We start from the raw sequence: 14,479 nt of genomic DNA, 5'->3' as shown, positions 1-14,479 counted from the left end.
TGCCTGGCTTAGCTTTCCTAATTCTGGTCCCTTTCTCTGCAAGGGTTTACTCCCATAGCAAAACAACAACAAAAACATACACTGTAACTGGTACTAGTCAAACATCTGGGATTGTTTTTGTTATGCTGCCTTGCCCAAAATGGCATTTGGTGATAAAAAAAATTTGGCAGGAATTGATGCACTAATGCAATTTGAACTCTTATATATTTTTATTTCATGACTTGCTTAGCGTTCATATTCTTGGTTCTTTCCGTAAAGTCACGTAAATAGAAAACAAGAAATAAAATTCAAATTAAATAAAAAAATCAATAAAAAAACAAATAAAAAATAAATTGAAAATAATAAAAGCAAAAAACCCAGGACGTTTCAATCGCAACACAAGCAGTCCTTATTTTATTGTTTTTGTTTGGTGTTTACGTGACTTTACCGAAAGAACCAAGAATATGAATTCCTGCAGTCACGAAAGTTAAGTCAAAATTTGCTTCGCGTTCCTTTACTTTGCCCTCCTATCTGTTTGTATTGTTGTTTGTTGTTGTAACTTTCTGACTCGCCCCGACTGGACATCTGTGAAAAAGAGCTTAATAGCTCATCAGATTCGTCCAGCCTAATTAAATATTCTGATTCGGACATTAACTGACCCAGTTTTCGCGTGGAGATCACGGCCAGGATGTGGAACAAAGGGACCCCCGGTCACACTCACGTGGAATGCCTAGGGCATTGCACAGCATTTAAATGGACTAGTTTTGTGAGATTGAGTGGTGGCTTAGGGAAGGCCTTTATTCAACAATGTATATCATGGCCGATAAGAATTTTTATAGTCATACACCATAGCCCACGATTTCCTGCACCGTTCATTCACTTGAGGAGACTGCGCATGGTGGAGATGGATGACCCTCGGTATCCTGTCCCAAAGTGATTCCAGTGGTTCAGGTAGTGGAAGAGTTGCTAGAGCTTCTGGTTCTTGCCGAAGCCTTGTGACTTTGGGATGAGAGCGTGGTAGGATGAGTGAAGCGTAGAGCTAAAGCTCCTGGAACATCCTGTACCCAAACAACACCAAACATTCAAAATCTTACAATGCTGCTGTTCCAGCACGAACAACATAACAATGAACAACATATTCTTAGTTTTTTCGGTAAAGTCACATTGAAGAGAAACAACAAAATAATAAAATATATATAAAACAATAAAAAAATTCTCACGACGTTTCGACCATAACTCAAACGGTCGTCTTCAGAACAAAATTCTACTCACCTGGTATCGACAATCAAGGGTATTTCCCTGTCCCCAGACGACCTGCTTGTCAGTTTTGATGTAGTTTCCTTATTCACCAAGGTTCCTGTACCTGACACCATTGCAATCATTGAAGACTTAGTTCATCAAGGACTAAACACTGAGGTACCCCCCCTGGTGAGACATTGTTTAACCAATACATACTGCACTTGGAATGGAACTTTCTACAAACAGAGGGCACCCCAATGGGCTCCCCCCTTTCTCCAGTTATAGCTAACATTTTCATGGAGAAATTTGAGACTGACGCCATCCAGACTGCCACTCTGCGCCCAACCTTATGGAAGAGGTACGTGGATGACACTTTTGTCATCTGGCCACATGGCCGGCCTGCTCTAGACCAATTCTTCGACCACATCAATTCCATACACCCAGCCATCAGATTTACCATGGAAGTCGAAATAGATGGCAAGATACCTTTTTTGGATGTCCTAATTAAAAAGAGACCTGATGGTTCAATGAGCCACTCTGTCTACAGGAAAGCTACCCATACGGATGCTTATCTGAAACCGGATTCCCACCACCATCCATCACAGAAGAATTCTCTCATCAAGACTCTGTATCATAGAGCCCAATGCATATCCGACCAGGAACACATAAGCAGTGAACTCAAGCACGTACACCAAGCTCTTAGGGCTAATGGTTACTCCGACTATACAATCCGCAAAGCTATCACTCAAACCATGAAGAAGAACCCTCTTGAGGAGCCTTTCAAAACCATCACTTTACCCTACATTGCTGGGATCACAAAAAAGATCTCCAAAATATTGAATAAACACAAGATCCAGGTCCGTTTCAACACATTACATAAAATCCGTGATCTGGTTCCGTCTGTAAAAGATGTGATTCCGGACATACAATACCCTGGTGTCTACAAACTAAGTTGCCTCTGTGGTAGTAGTTACATTGAAGAAACCAAACGCCATGTCTCGGACCGCATTCGTGAACACAAAGCAGACCTTAAACACGGTAGGACCAACACCTCGGCCGTGGCAGATCATTGTTATAATTCAGTAGGCTCACATGACATTGACTTTTCCAAGACAGAGGTTCTTTGTAAGCCATCTGGCTTCCATGAGAGATTCGTTCATGAGGCTATCCACATATACAAGCACAGAGACAATTTCAACCGAGAAGATGGATTCTATCTTAGCAATCATTGGAAAGATTTGATAAACCATTTCAGGTCTTAATTGATTGTTCACGCTTACAGTGGCTTTCAGACAGCAAACATTATACAAAATTTCGTCTCCCCCCTCCTCTTTTCAGAATATAGATGGACTAGTCCTGGGTAAACTGCCAAATCGTTGCGCGTGGCGCTAACGGTTTTTATAAATAAATAAATGCGCCGTTTAAAAATTAATTTATGCGAACCAACACACCTGAAGACGACCGTTTGAGTTATGGTCGAAACGTCGTGAGAATTTTTTGTTGTTTTATATATATTTTATTATTTTGTTGTTTCTCTTCAACGTGACTTTACCGAAAAAACTAAGAATATGAATTACTGCAGTCACGAAAGCTTTAAAATCAAAATGAACATTTTCACAAATTCAACGTAATGCAGGTAATTGAGTGGCTCGAGGTTAATTTCAATGTCAGAGCACCGAGCCAATGCCATTGAGGTCCTCCGTTCAAAATTCAGTGAGCCATCTATCAACAAACGTTCCTGCGAATTGAGGGCAGGAATGCTGTGCTCTCAACTTGGTCACCAATGGCTGCTCAGTAAACATAATGTCAAATGTGTTTTTGTTCACTGAAGCATATCCCAGCTCTGAGGGTTTGAATTATATTTGACGTGTAATGAATTATCTTCAGCTTGGATTCCTGGTAAAGCACATCAGTGGCAACTTGTCTCTGAACCAGGGGTTCCTTGTTCGACAAACTGTGTTTCTGGAACTTTCAAGCATCCTCAAGTGCCGTGGATAAGTAAGAGTTTTATCGTTCCACTATTGTTTTGTGCACCGTATCAGCTTTAACAGGATTTGCCCAAAAAGCCTTAGCAAGGAAGGATGAGTCTTTGTAAGTTAGCAAATATAGAGGGTGGAGACCTCAGCATGTAGAGATCTCAACCACAACTCTACCTGGTCTCTGTTATTTATTTAATGAGCCAGCCCTTGCCACAGAGGTTATACGAATGAACCTTGCATGCCACAGACAGGGCAGTGAACGGCAGTTGCTGCTATTGTTTTGGTTGTTTGTAGCTTTTTTTACCCAGCGATGGCAAGCTCGTACTCCGAGTGCCTATAGAAGGAGGCTGGGTCAAAGATCACGGGCCCTTCATGAATCTCTGCAGCGTTCCCAGTCCATAGGTCACCGTGGAGCAGTGCCGGAACCACCTCTACATCCCGGAAAAAAATCCCCCAACCGAAGCTGCACACCACGCAAAAACAACACCACTTTATTCATGATAACGTTGTTTTCGAGTTAGATCGCATAAATTTACAAGCGTCGTACACCCACTCCAATTGCCATTAGGCAATTGCCAGAAGTCAGAACGCTTCTGGCAATTGCTTGATGATGCTGGTTGTAATCACCAGCGAAAGGTCGTACTCGTTTGAATATGTTCTGCGTTTCCTCTCTAACACACCAGAGTGCCGAAGCAATAACATAAATGGCACGTTCTGTTCATGTCAGAAACATTACTAATGGGCTGTGTTGGGTGGATGTGGGTGTACGACGCATTTACACTGACACGATCTAAGCCAAAAAAAACTTTATCATGAATAATATTGGTCGCGAAAGCCTGCGTGTGAAACACCACTTTACCTTTAAAGTCACCTCGAAAACCCACTGCGATCAAATGGGTTTCCCATATGGCTGTGCAAATGATGAGCTACACTGCTGCATGTATTAACTCTTTCCTGCTCCGAGATGACTGCAAGTTGCGGGGTGCATCCCGTTCACCGCTGAATCTCGTGTACGCCATCGGAACGTAATAGGAAGTAAATATTAAAAAACTTTATTAGTACCGAGGATCCCACAAGGCCGTGCGGGAAGGTGTGTAGCACAGTTTGGTACCAGCTATAACAGAGTGCTGTCCTGTCGCTACGGTGCTCTGTGGCAAGTACAATGTCTTTAAAAACAACGGCGCTATGCCTCTCTAAATAAAATTACCGCTGAACCGCTTGCGCGTCCCGAGATTCGGTGAACGAGACCCATCCTGAAATGAGCAGTCGTCTCGGAACAGGAAAGGGTTAAGGGCGAGAGTGAAACAGCTTACGAACCTGAAGCCGAGACCAGAGCTCGCGGGTTTCCCGTTCACCGTAGTCCTTCTCTATCATGTCCAGCTGAAGCTGCAGTCGCTGCCGTGAGAAGAACGTCACCCAGTCCTCCTGCCACTCATTCAGCTGGTGGCATAAATATAGTTGTATTACGGACATTTAGAAACATAAGCAAATAATACCTACTTTATTTGGCCAATCCTTGACCTAAAACAGGGATATTCACTCATTTTCGGAGGGGGGCCACTTTCGCGAATAAGACATTATCAGTGAAAGAGCCACCTCACATTTAAAACCATTGGGGGGTTTGACAGCATGATGGGGTGTTTTCACTTGTGTGTATTGTCGGGGACTGCACGTCAGGGGTCGCAGTAAAAAGGACACCAGGGACTGCCACCGGCCCGCGGGCCTTGCAATGAAGAACACGGACTTAAGATGTCACCCAGCAACGTTGAAATTTACGTACAAATGGCTGGGTAATTCTTAAGACATAATTCGACACTCATGTTATGTACCGATTATCATGGTGTAGTCTTTGAACATCTCATTTCAGCCACCAATTGATATCCTCATAAAAAATACAACAGCATTGATCCTAACGATAGGTTCTGCACTTAATTCCCACACCTCCGTTTAGCACGGTTGACTATGTACGGTGGAAAGGAAGTTCAACATATATTCATACAAGTCTGTCAAACCCGGCTGAGTGTAATTGGTAATTAGCGAAAACATAACTGATTATGTGAACACTGGTTATGCAAGATCGATCTCTGAGGGAACTTGAGTGACATCTGGTGATGTCAGTTGTAACTGTGTGCCCTGTTATCAATGGTACAACTGTGTGCAATGGAAGAAAATATATGCATTTTTTTAATCAAATATATTGTTTTATAAATTTGTGTACTTATGCAAGATAAAATGTAGGCCAATCTAGTTCTTCTTAAAATGTAACCTTAAACCAATGTTACCATCATCAGTGGTTAATAGACTATTACACAAAGGACTCTCATATTTCTACGATGTAATACTAATTAGACTGACATCTGAACAACAGCTGATTTCACCGCTCCATGATAAAACTAATTTAATCAAGTAAACATTATTGCCGTTCCTATAAAACTTTGGTCACCCAGGCTGTCCTTCAACAAAAGGGTACATTAAATCTATAATATAGTTTTTCTGGGTTAGATCGCATAAAAATAAATGAGCCGTTAAACCCACCACCACCTAACAGCCAATTAGTAAGGTTGTCACGTAAACGGAACATGCCAATCCGCTACTTGTACAGCAAACAGAAGTGTTGGAGAGAAAATCCACAACATTTACAATCTGAGTATGACGTTTCGCCAGTAATTACAACTATCATCATTAGGTGGACAGCCAAATTCGTAGAGAAATCCTCCTGTTTCATTCCTTGGAGGGATAGATGTGATTACGTCACTTGTGAGCCCTTCACGAAGTGGAATGTTCTGTTTATGTGACAAACCTTACGAATTGGCTGTGTCGGTGGCGGGTATAACGACAAATTTATATTTCAACGATCCAACCCAAAAAAACCGATATTATGGATATTGGCCGCGAAAGCCTACGTGTTAAACGGGTATATTAAAATTTAAATGGGCTACAACCAGTTTCATGACTTTAAAGCGGAGATCACATGTGGGATGTAACCACAGCATATAGCCGTATGAAACCCACATACTCTACATCCTCCTGCCCAGGGTCCATACCTGTTGGGAGAAATTCAAGACTGAAATTTGTATCAAAATCTGTAAAGCACATGAGAACCTTAATTTAGCAGTCTCAAACTGACTGGGACCCCTGTCATGACGGAGCAGCTGAACATTGCACAAAATCATCAACCCATATACAGATATATACCAAGGGTGACCAACTTTCCTGACCCTACCAGCAGCATACCATAATCTTCAGATGGCCGCGGGAGCCACAAGAGATAAAGATTAGCCATACAGAAGTTGACTCGTGTCGACTGGCTGTGGAATTTTGAGTTTAGAAATCTCAGTGCCCTGGGAGTACTCATGGCCTGCCTCCGATACCAGATTGTTCTCACTTCATATAAAGTTAAATTGAAGAGTTACAAATTAGCAGCGCCTCTGCAGAGCCACACTTGAACTGCCCAGGAGCCACATGCAGATGCCGAGCGATGGTCTGGCCAACCATGGTATTTTCTGTACATTATAGACTTGTAAATCTAGCGTATATACAAAATTAGCTGAAAACATTTATTTGAGCATTTACTCTATTGCCCTTTAATGAATGAATAGCAAAACTACATGAACTCTCTCCTAAAGCCTTCTTTTGGCTAGCAGACCTTGACATTTATCTCCTGAACATATTGCGATATTATTCTTGGTTCTTTCGGCAAAGTCACGTAGAAGGGAAATAATACAAATAAAACATAATATAATAAAATTCTCACGACATTTCGGCCACAACGCAAGCAGCCGTCCTCAGGTGAAGAAACAGAGCTGTCGGAAAGACACCGTCTTAATGAACACTGCCCAGTGTTCACTGCCCAGTGTTCATTAAGACGCTGTCTTTCCGACAGCTCTGTTTCTTCATCTGAGGACGTCTGCTTGTGTTGTGGCCGAAACTTCGTGAAAATTTTATTATATAATGTTTTATTTGTATTATTTTATTATTTCCCTTCCACGTGACTTTACCGAAAGAACCAAGAATATGAATTCCTGCAGTCACGAAAGCTTTAAATCGAAAAATATTGCGATTAGCAAAAATATAAAGGGACGCAATGTTGAATTCTCTAAGTCTCCTTTGCAGAAGAGTTTGCCCTGATGGACTTTCATATATTACCCAACATAATTCATATAAAAGTACATTTCACACACATGAACAATACAGTTCCCTTCATCACAAAGATGGCTAAAACAAAGAGATGAATGTGATTAGGTGTGGAAAATCATGACCGCTGGCTCACTGGTTGTGTTCATGTATGAAATAATGACAACATGTGTGTATCTCATTCACTAGCTCAATCGCTTGATTTTTACGATTAATAAACAGCTGTATGAAATGTGTGTTTGTTTACACACAAATCGCCTGTTAACACATATTCATTAGATCCCATTGGCATGCCTACTCTCAGTGCGAAGGAATGTCAACATAATACATAGTTGACATGATGCTAGGGTTGGATCGGTGGGCCTAGTTTTCCACATGTTTTACAATTTCATGATTCAATACCGATAGTTTTCTCTTCCTTGTGAAGCCTCTCTCCAATCTTCTGTTGTGAAGGTGCATTTCAGCCAGATGCTGCCCCAACAAGCCTGAGCCCCTGTCAGAGTGTACAACACAATAGACCTGTCAAAGAAAACATTAACTTTATCATGTCAACAAACCCCAAGTAATAATTCATATGCAAACTAAACTACATCATATTTGTCCAGGTGGTCTGTGGCCGAGAACCTCGCTTGAAAATACGAATATATCAGTTCACATTCTGGTTTGGGTGACTCAAAACAATATTCTTCTGGGGTTTATACAATGAGTGTTACTTCCTGGGAAGTCAATCCTATGTAGACTATAAATGAAACCATTTTTTATTTTACCAGAGCTATTTTTCAGAACCGACCTGGCCACAAATGATAGCCTAACGAAGTGGCTTATCACAGGGAAATTTATAGCAGCCAAATGCTCAAAATACTCATGTTTCTAAATGTGCAGGGAAAAACTGGAGAAACCGGAGAAAAATCTGCACGACCACGGGGAGAACATGCAAACTTCAAATATACAGCAGGCGTCAAGGTCGGGATCGAACCTACGAAGTCCAATATACCAGGCGAGGCAGTTAACATCTCCTAGCCACCATGGCGCCCCATTCTCTGACTTATCCACCCACCCACCGACTCGTAAAGCCACCCACCCACTCACTCACCGTGCCACGTACTGAATCTCTAAACCAACAACTCAACCACCCACCCACTCATCCAACCTCTCACTTACTAAACCAGCCACTCACCAACCCACCGACCCACTCATCCACCTATTCACTTAAAATAGTTCAACTACAATTGAATTATTTAAAATTCACCAGGTAAGGCCCACTGAGCTATATAGATCCTTGTCGGAAACGACGTGGCAAACAAATGATAGCTCAAAGAAGTGGCTTATCACGTGGACATTTATAGCAGCCAAAGCCTCTAAATGTATATTTCTAAATATGCATGAAAAACTCGGAGGTCCCAGAGAAAAATCCATGCAACCACAGGGAGAACATGCAAACTCCAAATATACAGGCGTCACAATCGGGATCGAACCCACAATGTCTTATACAAATGGCGAGGGAGTTAACATTCCGCTACCCTGGCGCTCCACTCTGACTCAGCCTCCCACCCACCCACTCAAACACCCAGCCAAGCACTCATGAACCCAATCACCGTGGCACCCACTCAATCGCGAAACCCACTCACTCATCAACACACCCAGCCACTCGCTTAACCACTTACCTACGAACCCACCTGCATACCCCCCACTCACTAACTCAACGACCCACTCACTCAACACTCCACTAACCCACCCAATCACCTATTCATGCCCCAAATCACACACTGACCCATTCACCCACTTAATCTATAACTCATGCACTCACCCACCTACCTGCTCACCAGCCACTTATCTACTCACCCACCCACTCATCCTGCCACCTACTCAACCTCTAACCCACCCACGCACCGAACTACCCACCTACCCAATCACCCATCCAATAAACTACAACTAAACTATTTTGTATTTTACCAGGTAAGCCCCACAGAGCTATATAAAACATTTTAGAAGTGATCTGGTTACAACTGATACGTGAACGAAGTGGCTTATCAAGCTGACATTTCTTCTAAACAAATCTTGACTCTAAATGCGGAGGGATAAATCTGGAGGACCCGGAGAAAGATCTACGAGGACACAGGCAAAACATTAAAACTCATAATATACAGGCAGCAGGGTCAGAATCGAATACACGATTTCCTGTATACTCAGTGAGGTAGTTAATATCTCACCATAGTGGCACCCCGCTCTCTGACCCACTCACCCAATTACACACTAACTCACCCACTCAACCTCCCACATTAACTTACCCACCCACCAGTCACTCCCCCATTCACCCAACCACCCCCTCACTCACCCAACCACGCACCAACTCACCTACCCACTAACTCACCCACCCATCTTCTCCCGCACTCAGCCAGCCACCCGCTCAATCACGTGCCGACTAACTTACTCACACACTCACCGACCAATACACCCATTCACTTACCCACCCACAATCTCACTAGCCAAGCCAACCACCCAGCCCCTCACTCACCCACTTATTCAATCACTCACTACCCCACACACTCACCCAACCACTTGCTCACTTACCCATACGCTAACCCAACCACTCACTCACCGAATCACCCACCCACTAACTCATCAAAATTAATTCTCAACCACTCACCCAACCACCCACGCAATCTCATACCCACTAACTCACTCACCTACCCATTTATGCACTCACGCACCCACTTACTCACTCACTCACGCACCCACCAACCAACCCACCTACCCATCTCTTCACTCACTCACCCACCCACACAGTCAATCACTCACCTACATACCTACCCACTAATACTCACCCACTCATCCAACAACGAACTCACCAACCCACCCGCCGACTCACTCACTCAGGTACTAACCCACTCAACTTCTAACCCACACACTAACCACCTAACCACCTACCCACACACTCACTCACTCACCCACACACTCACTCACTCATCCACCCACCCAAACATCCACTCACCCACCCACTAATTCACCCACCCACTCACTCCCTCATCCATCCACTCACCTACTCGCCCATCCACTCACTTACTCAATGAGCCACTCACCTTCTCACCCAGTACTTACACATCAACTGACCCTGCCACCCACTCAATTTCTAACCCACCCACTCACCCAACCAGCTGCCCACTCCCTCAGCCACTCACCTACTTACCCACCCCACTTACACATCCACTTACCCTGCAATCCACTCAATTTCTAATCCCCCACTCACCCAACCACCCGCCCACTCATCTACTCACCCATTACCACGGAATTATTCACCCACCCATCAGTCAACCACCCAATAATTCAACCACTCACAAACTAAATCGCCTATTAATTAAACCACCCACTACCTCAACCACCCACTAACTTAACCACAGAGCCACTCACCCACTCAGCAAGCCATCCACTACTATATCTCTAACCCAATATCTCACTCACCCACCGCCCACTCACCTACACACGTATGCACTCACTCACACGCCACTCACTCACCTACACACTAAATTATGTTTATTTTACCAGGTTAGGCCCAATGAGCTACATAGCTCGTTTTCAAAACAACCTTCACCACAAATAAACCGACCATTAAAATTATAAACTGATCATTTCTTTGTCAGTGGGCAAACGTATAAAATCAGCAGAGGATCAAATACTTTTTTCCCTCACTGTACATTGCGGGGGTCACAAAAATATCTCCAAAATCCTGAATAAACACAAGATCCAGGTCCGATTCAACACAGTACAAAAAATCCGTGATCTGGTTCCATCTGTAAAGGATGTGGTTCCAGACATACAGTACCTGGGCTTTTACAAACTAAAGTGCCTCTGTGGTAGCAGCTACATTGGATAAACCATACGACATATATTGGACCCCATCCGCGAACATAAAGCAGACTTGAAACACGGTAGGACGAACTCCTCTGCCGTGGCAGATCACTGTTATAATTCAGTGGGCTCACATGACATTGACTTCTCCAAGACAGAGGTTCGTTGCAAGCCAACCAGCTACCATGAGAGATTCGTTCATGAGGCCATCCACATATACAAGCACAGAGACAATTTCAACCGAGAAGATGGATTCTGGCTTAGTAACCATTGGAAAGATGTTTTAAACCATTTCGGTTCTTAATTGATTGTATTTTATGGTGATTTTCAGACCGCAGCCCTTTCGCTGGCACTGCCTCTTAATACTTCTCACACCACGGTCAATGGTATGGTTTACAACATGTAGTATAATAATTAATAGTATAACATTGTAATGTTTAACATAACTCATAAGGCAATATATAGCATCGTAATTGCATAATGAATATACATCAGTGTGGTATATAGTTGGGTTCATAGAATAAGACATAGTGTAATATCACAAGTCTAATAGTTTATAATCTAAAGTATAGGGTAGTGTAAAGTAACGCATTGTATAATTCAAAAGTGGAATTTGTCTATGATGTGATGTTATACCATGTAGTTTAGATTGGAAAGTATAATATTGTATTATATAGTAGTCCAGTTTACAGCATAGTCATAAGGCAACTCAGGACACAACAGCACACCTTGGCTGTTGCACTTGCCCCTTTTCTTGTTTCCTCTCTGCCTGTGTTCCCAGCCCCCTCCCTCCTCCTCTCCGGAGGTGATGCAGGTAACATGCAAATTCATATTTTAACTCCGCCCACACAGCTTAATAGACGCGGTCCTTGCATGTCAGCGTTCATTCAAGCTGTCTTCCGGACAGACCTGTCTCTTCACTTGAAGAAGGCCACTTGTGTTTTGGCCAAAACGTCGTGATAATTTTATCGTCTTATTTTATTATTTTATTCCCATTCTACGTGACTTTACCGAAAGAACCAAGAAGATGAATCCTTGCAGTCATGAAAGCTTTAAACTGAAATTTACTTTTTATTTCACCAGGCAAGGCCCATTAAGCTATATAGATCCTTTTCAGAATAGACCTGGCTACAAATGATAGATATACGAGTGGCTTATCACAGATACATTTATTGCAGCCAAATCCTCTAAACGCATGTTGCTTCTAAATGCAGAGGGAAAACCCTGAGGATCTAGAACAAAATCCAGGCGACCACGGGTGAGAACTTGCAAACTCCAAATATACAGGCGACAGGGTCGGGATCGAATCTACCACCTCCTGTATACAAGGCAAAATAGTGAACATCTCACCACCTTGGCGCCTCACTCTCTGACTCAACCATCCACTCACTTACACGCTAACTTACCCACTCAATTTCCCATGTTAAATTTCGATTTAAAGCTTTCGTGACTGCAATGATTCATCTTCTTTGGTTCTTTCGGTAAAGTCACGTAGAATGAGAATAAAATAATAAATTGATAAAATAAAATAACACAATAATATTCTCACGACGTTTCGGCCACAACACAAGCGGCCTTCATCAGGTGAAGGGACGAGACTGTCTGGTAGGACAGCGCCACTCCAGCGCTGTCCTACCAGACAGTCTCGTCCCTTCACCTGATGAAGGCCGCTTGTGTTGTGGCCGAAACGTCGTGAGAATATTATTGTGTTATGTTATTTTATTTTATCAATTTATTATTTTATTCTCATTCTACGTGACTTTACCGAAAGAACCAAAGAAGATTCCCATGTTAAATTACCCACCCAGCCGTCACTCACCCATTCACTCACTCACCCAACCCGTCACTCACCCCTCCGCTTACCCACCCACTCACTCATTAACTTGCCCACCTATCTTCTCAACCACTCACCCAGCATCCCACTCAATCTCATACCAAACTAATCTACACACACACACACCCACATACCCACTCACTAACCCACTCACCCAGCCACCCACTCAATCTCGTACCCACCAATTCAATCACTCACCCCCCATCCAAGCATTCAATCACCCATTCACTCACCATTTAAATCTCCCACTCATCCAATTACCCTCCCACTCATCCAATCACCCACCCACTAACTCAAACATAAACATCTATTCACTCACCCAATCCTCCGCTCACCTACTCAATCACATAACCACCAACTCAATATCTAACTCAAACACTCACCAACGAACTCTCAACCTCCCACACTCATGCACTCACCCACCTAACCAGTAACTCAACCACACAAATCCACTTATTCACCCCTTTGCTCAGCCAATCAATCACACAACCACCCACTCAATCTATAACCCATCCACTCACTCAACGACCCATCTTCTCACCCACTCAGACAACCACCCACTCAACCACACACTAACTGATCAATCCACTCATTCACCCACCCACCAACTCACCCAACCTCTCACCTCCACCCACCCAACCACCCACTCTCACCCTACTACTCAATCACCCACTCAATTTACAAACTCAATCACCGACTCCATCACCCATCCACCCATATTGACCCACCCCCTAACTCACCCGGACACCCACTCAGCCACCCAATAATTCACCCACTCACTCACCCCAATTATCCAACAACCTACCCACTCAACTCCCCCACCCCTTCACTCATTCACACACCCACTTAACTTCCCACGCTCACCCACCCATACAACGATTAAATTACACATCCACTCACCCCCTCAACCTCCCACAATCATCCACTCACCCACCCACTAACTCATCCACACACACACTCACTAAACCACAAACACTCATTCACCTACCCCTCCGTTCAACCATTCAATCACACGATGATTGATTAAATCACTAACCCGCCACTCGCTCCCCCACTCACTCCCCCACCCACTTACGCACTCCCCAACCCACTCACGCACTCCCCAACCCACTCATCCTCTCACTTACCCAGCCATGCACGCACTCACTGACTCACCGAGCCATTTACACAATTAACAATGCACTTACCAAATCACCCACGCATCCACTCACCCACTCAAACTCCCCCACCCACTCACCATCCGTCTCACTCACCCACTCGACCCCCCTCACTCACCCACTCGACCTCCCACACTCACCCACCTACTCACCAACCCACTCTCTCATCCAACCATTCATTCACCCCCTCAACCTCCCACATTCACCCACTCGGCTACCTACCAACTAACTCAACCACATACACCCGCTCACTCAACATTACCCACTCACCCTCTACCCACGCAATCAATCAATGCCTCCTTCACTCACCC

General features: G+C 43.8%; 1 long non-coding RNA gene across 2 annotated transcripts in view; it reads right to left on the bottom strand.

The window, feature by feature from the left end:
• Positions 1–741: 741 nt before the first annotated feature.
• The window catches only part of LOC142922680 (uncharacterized), a 70,633-nt gene continuing 56,895 nt past the window's right edge, over positions 742–14,479 (bottom strand). Inside the window, exons 3-6 of one of the 2 annotated variants that reach the window (XR_012940230.1) lie at positions 7,734–7,824; positions 4,515–4,637; positions 3,502–3,660; positions 742–1,037 (exon numbers count right to left, since the gene is read on the bottom strand). This is a non-coding gene — a long non-coding RNA (uncharacterized LOC142922680). The remainder of the gene's footprint in view (positions 1,038–3,501; positions 3,661–4,514; positions 4,638–7,733; positions 7,825–14,479) is intronic. The other variant, XR_012940231.1, reaches the window with a different exon arrangement.

This window comes from Petromyzon marinus, unplaced genomic scaffold (genome assembly GCF_048934315.1).
Source record: "Petromyzon marinus isolate PM22_M1 ecotype Great Lakes invasive population unplaced genomic scaffold, UKy_Petmar_22M1.pri1.0 PM_Scaffold_14, whole genome shotgun sequence".
Taxonomy (NCBI): Eukaryota; Metazoa; Chordata; class Hyperoartia; order Petromyzontiformes; family Petromyzontidae; genus Petromyzon; species Petromyzon marinus.
Note: the sequence above shows the minus strand (reverse complement) of the source record. Positions and strands in the feature narration are given on the sequence as shown.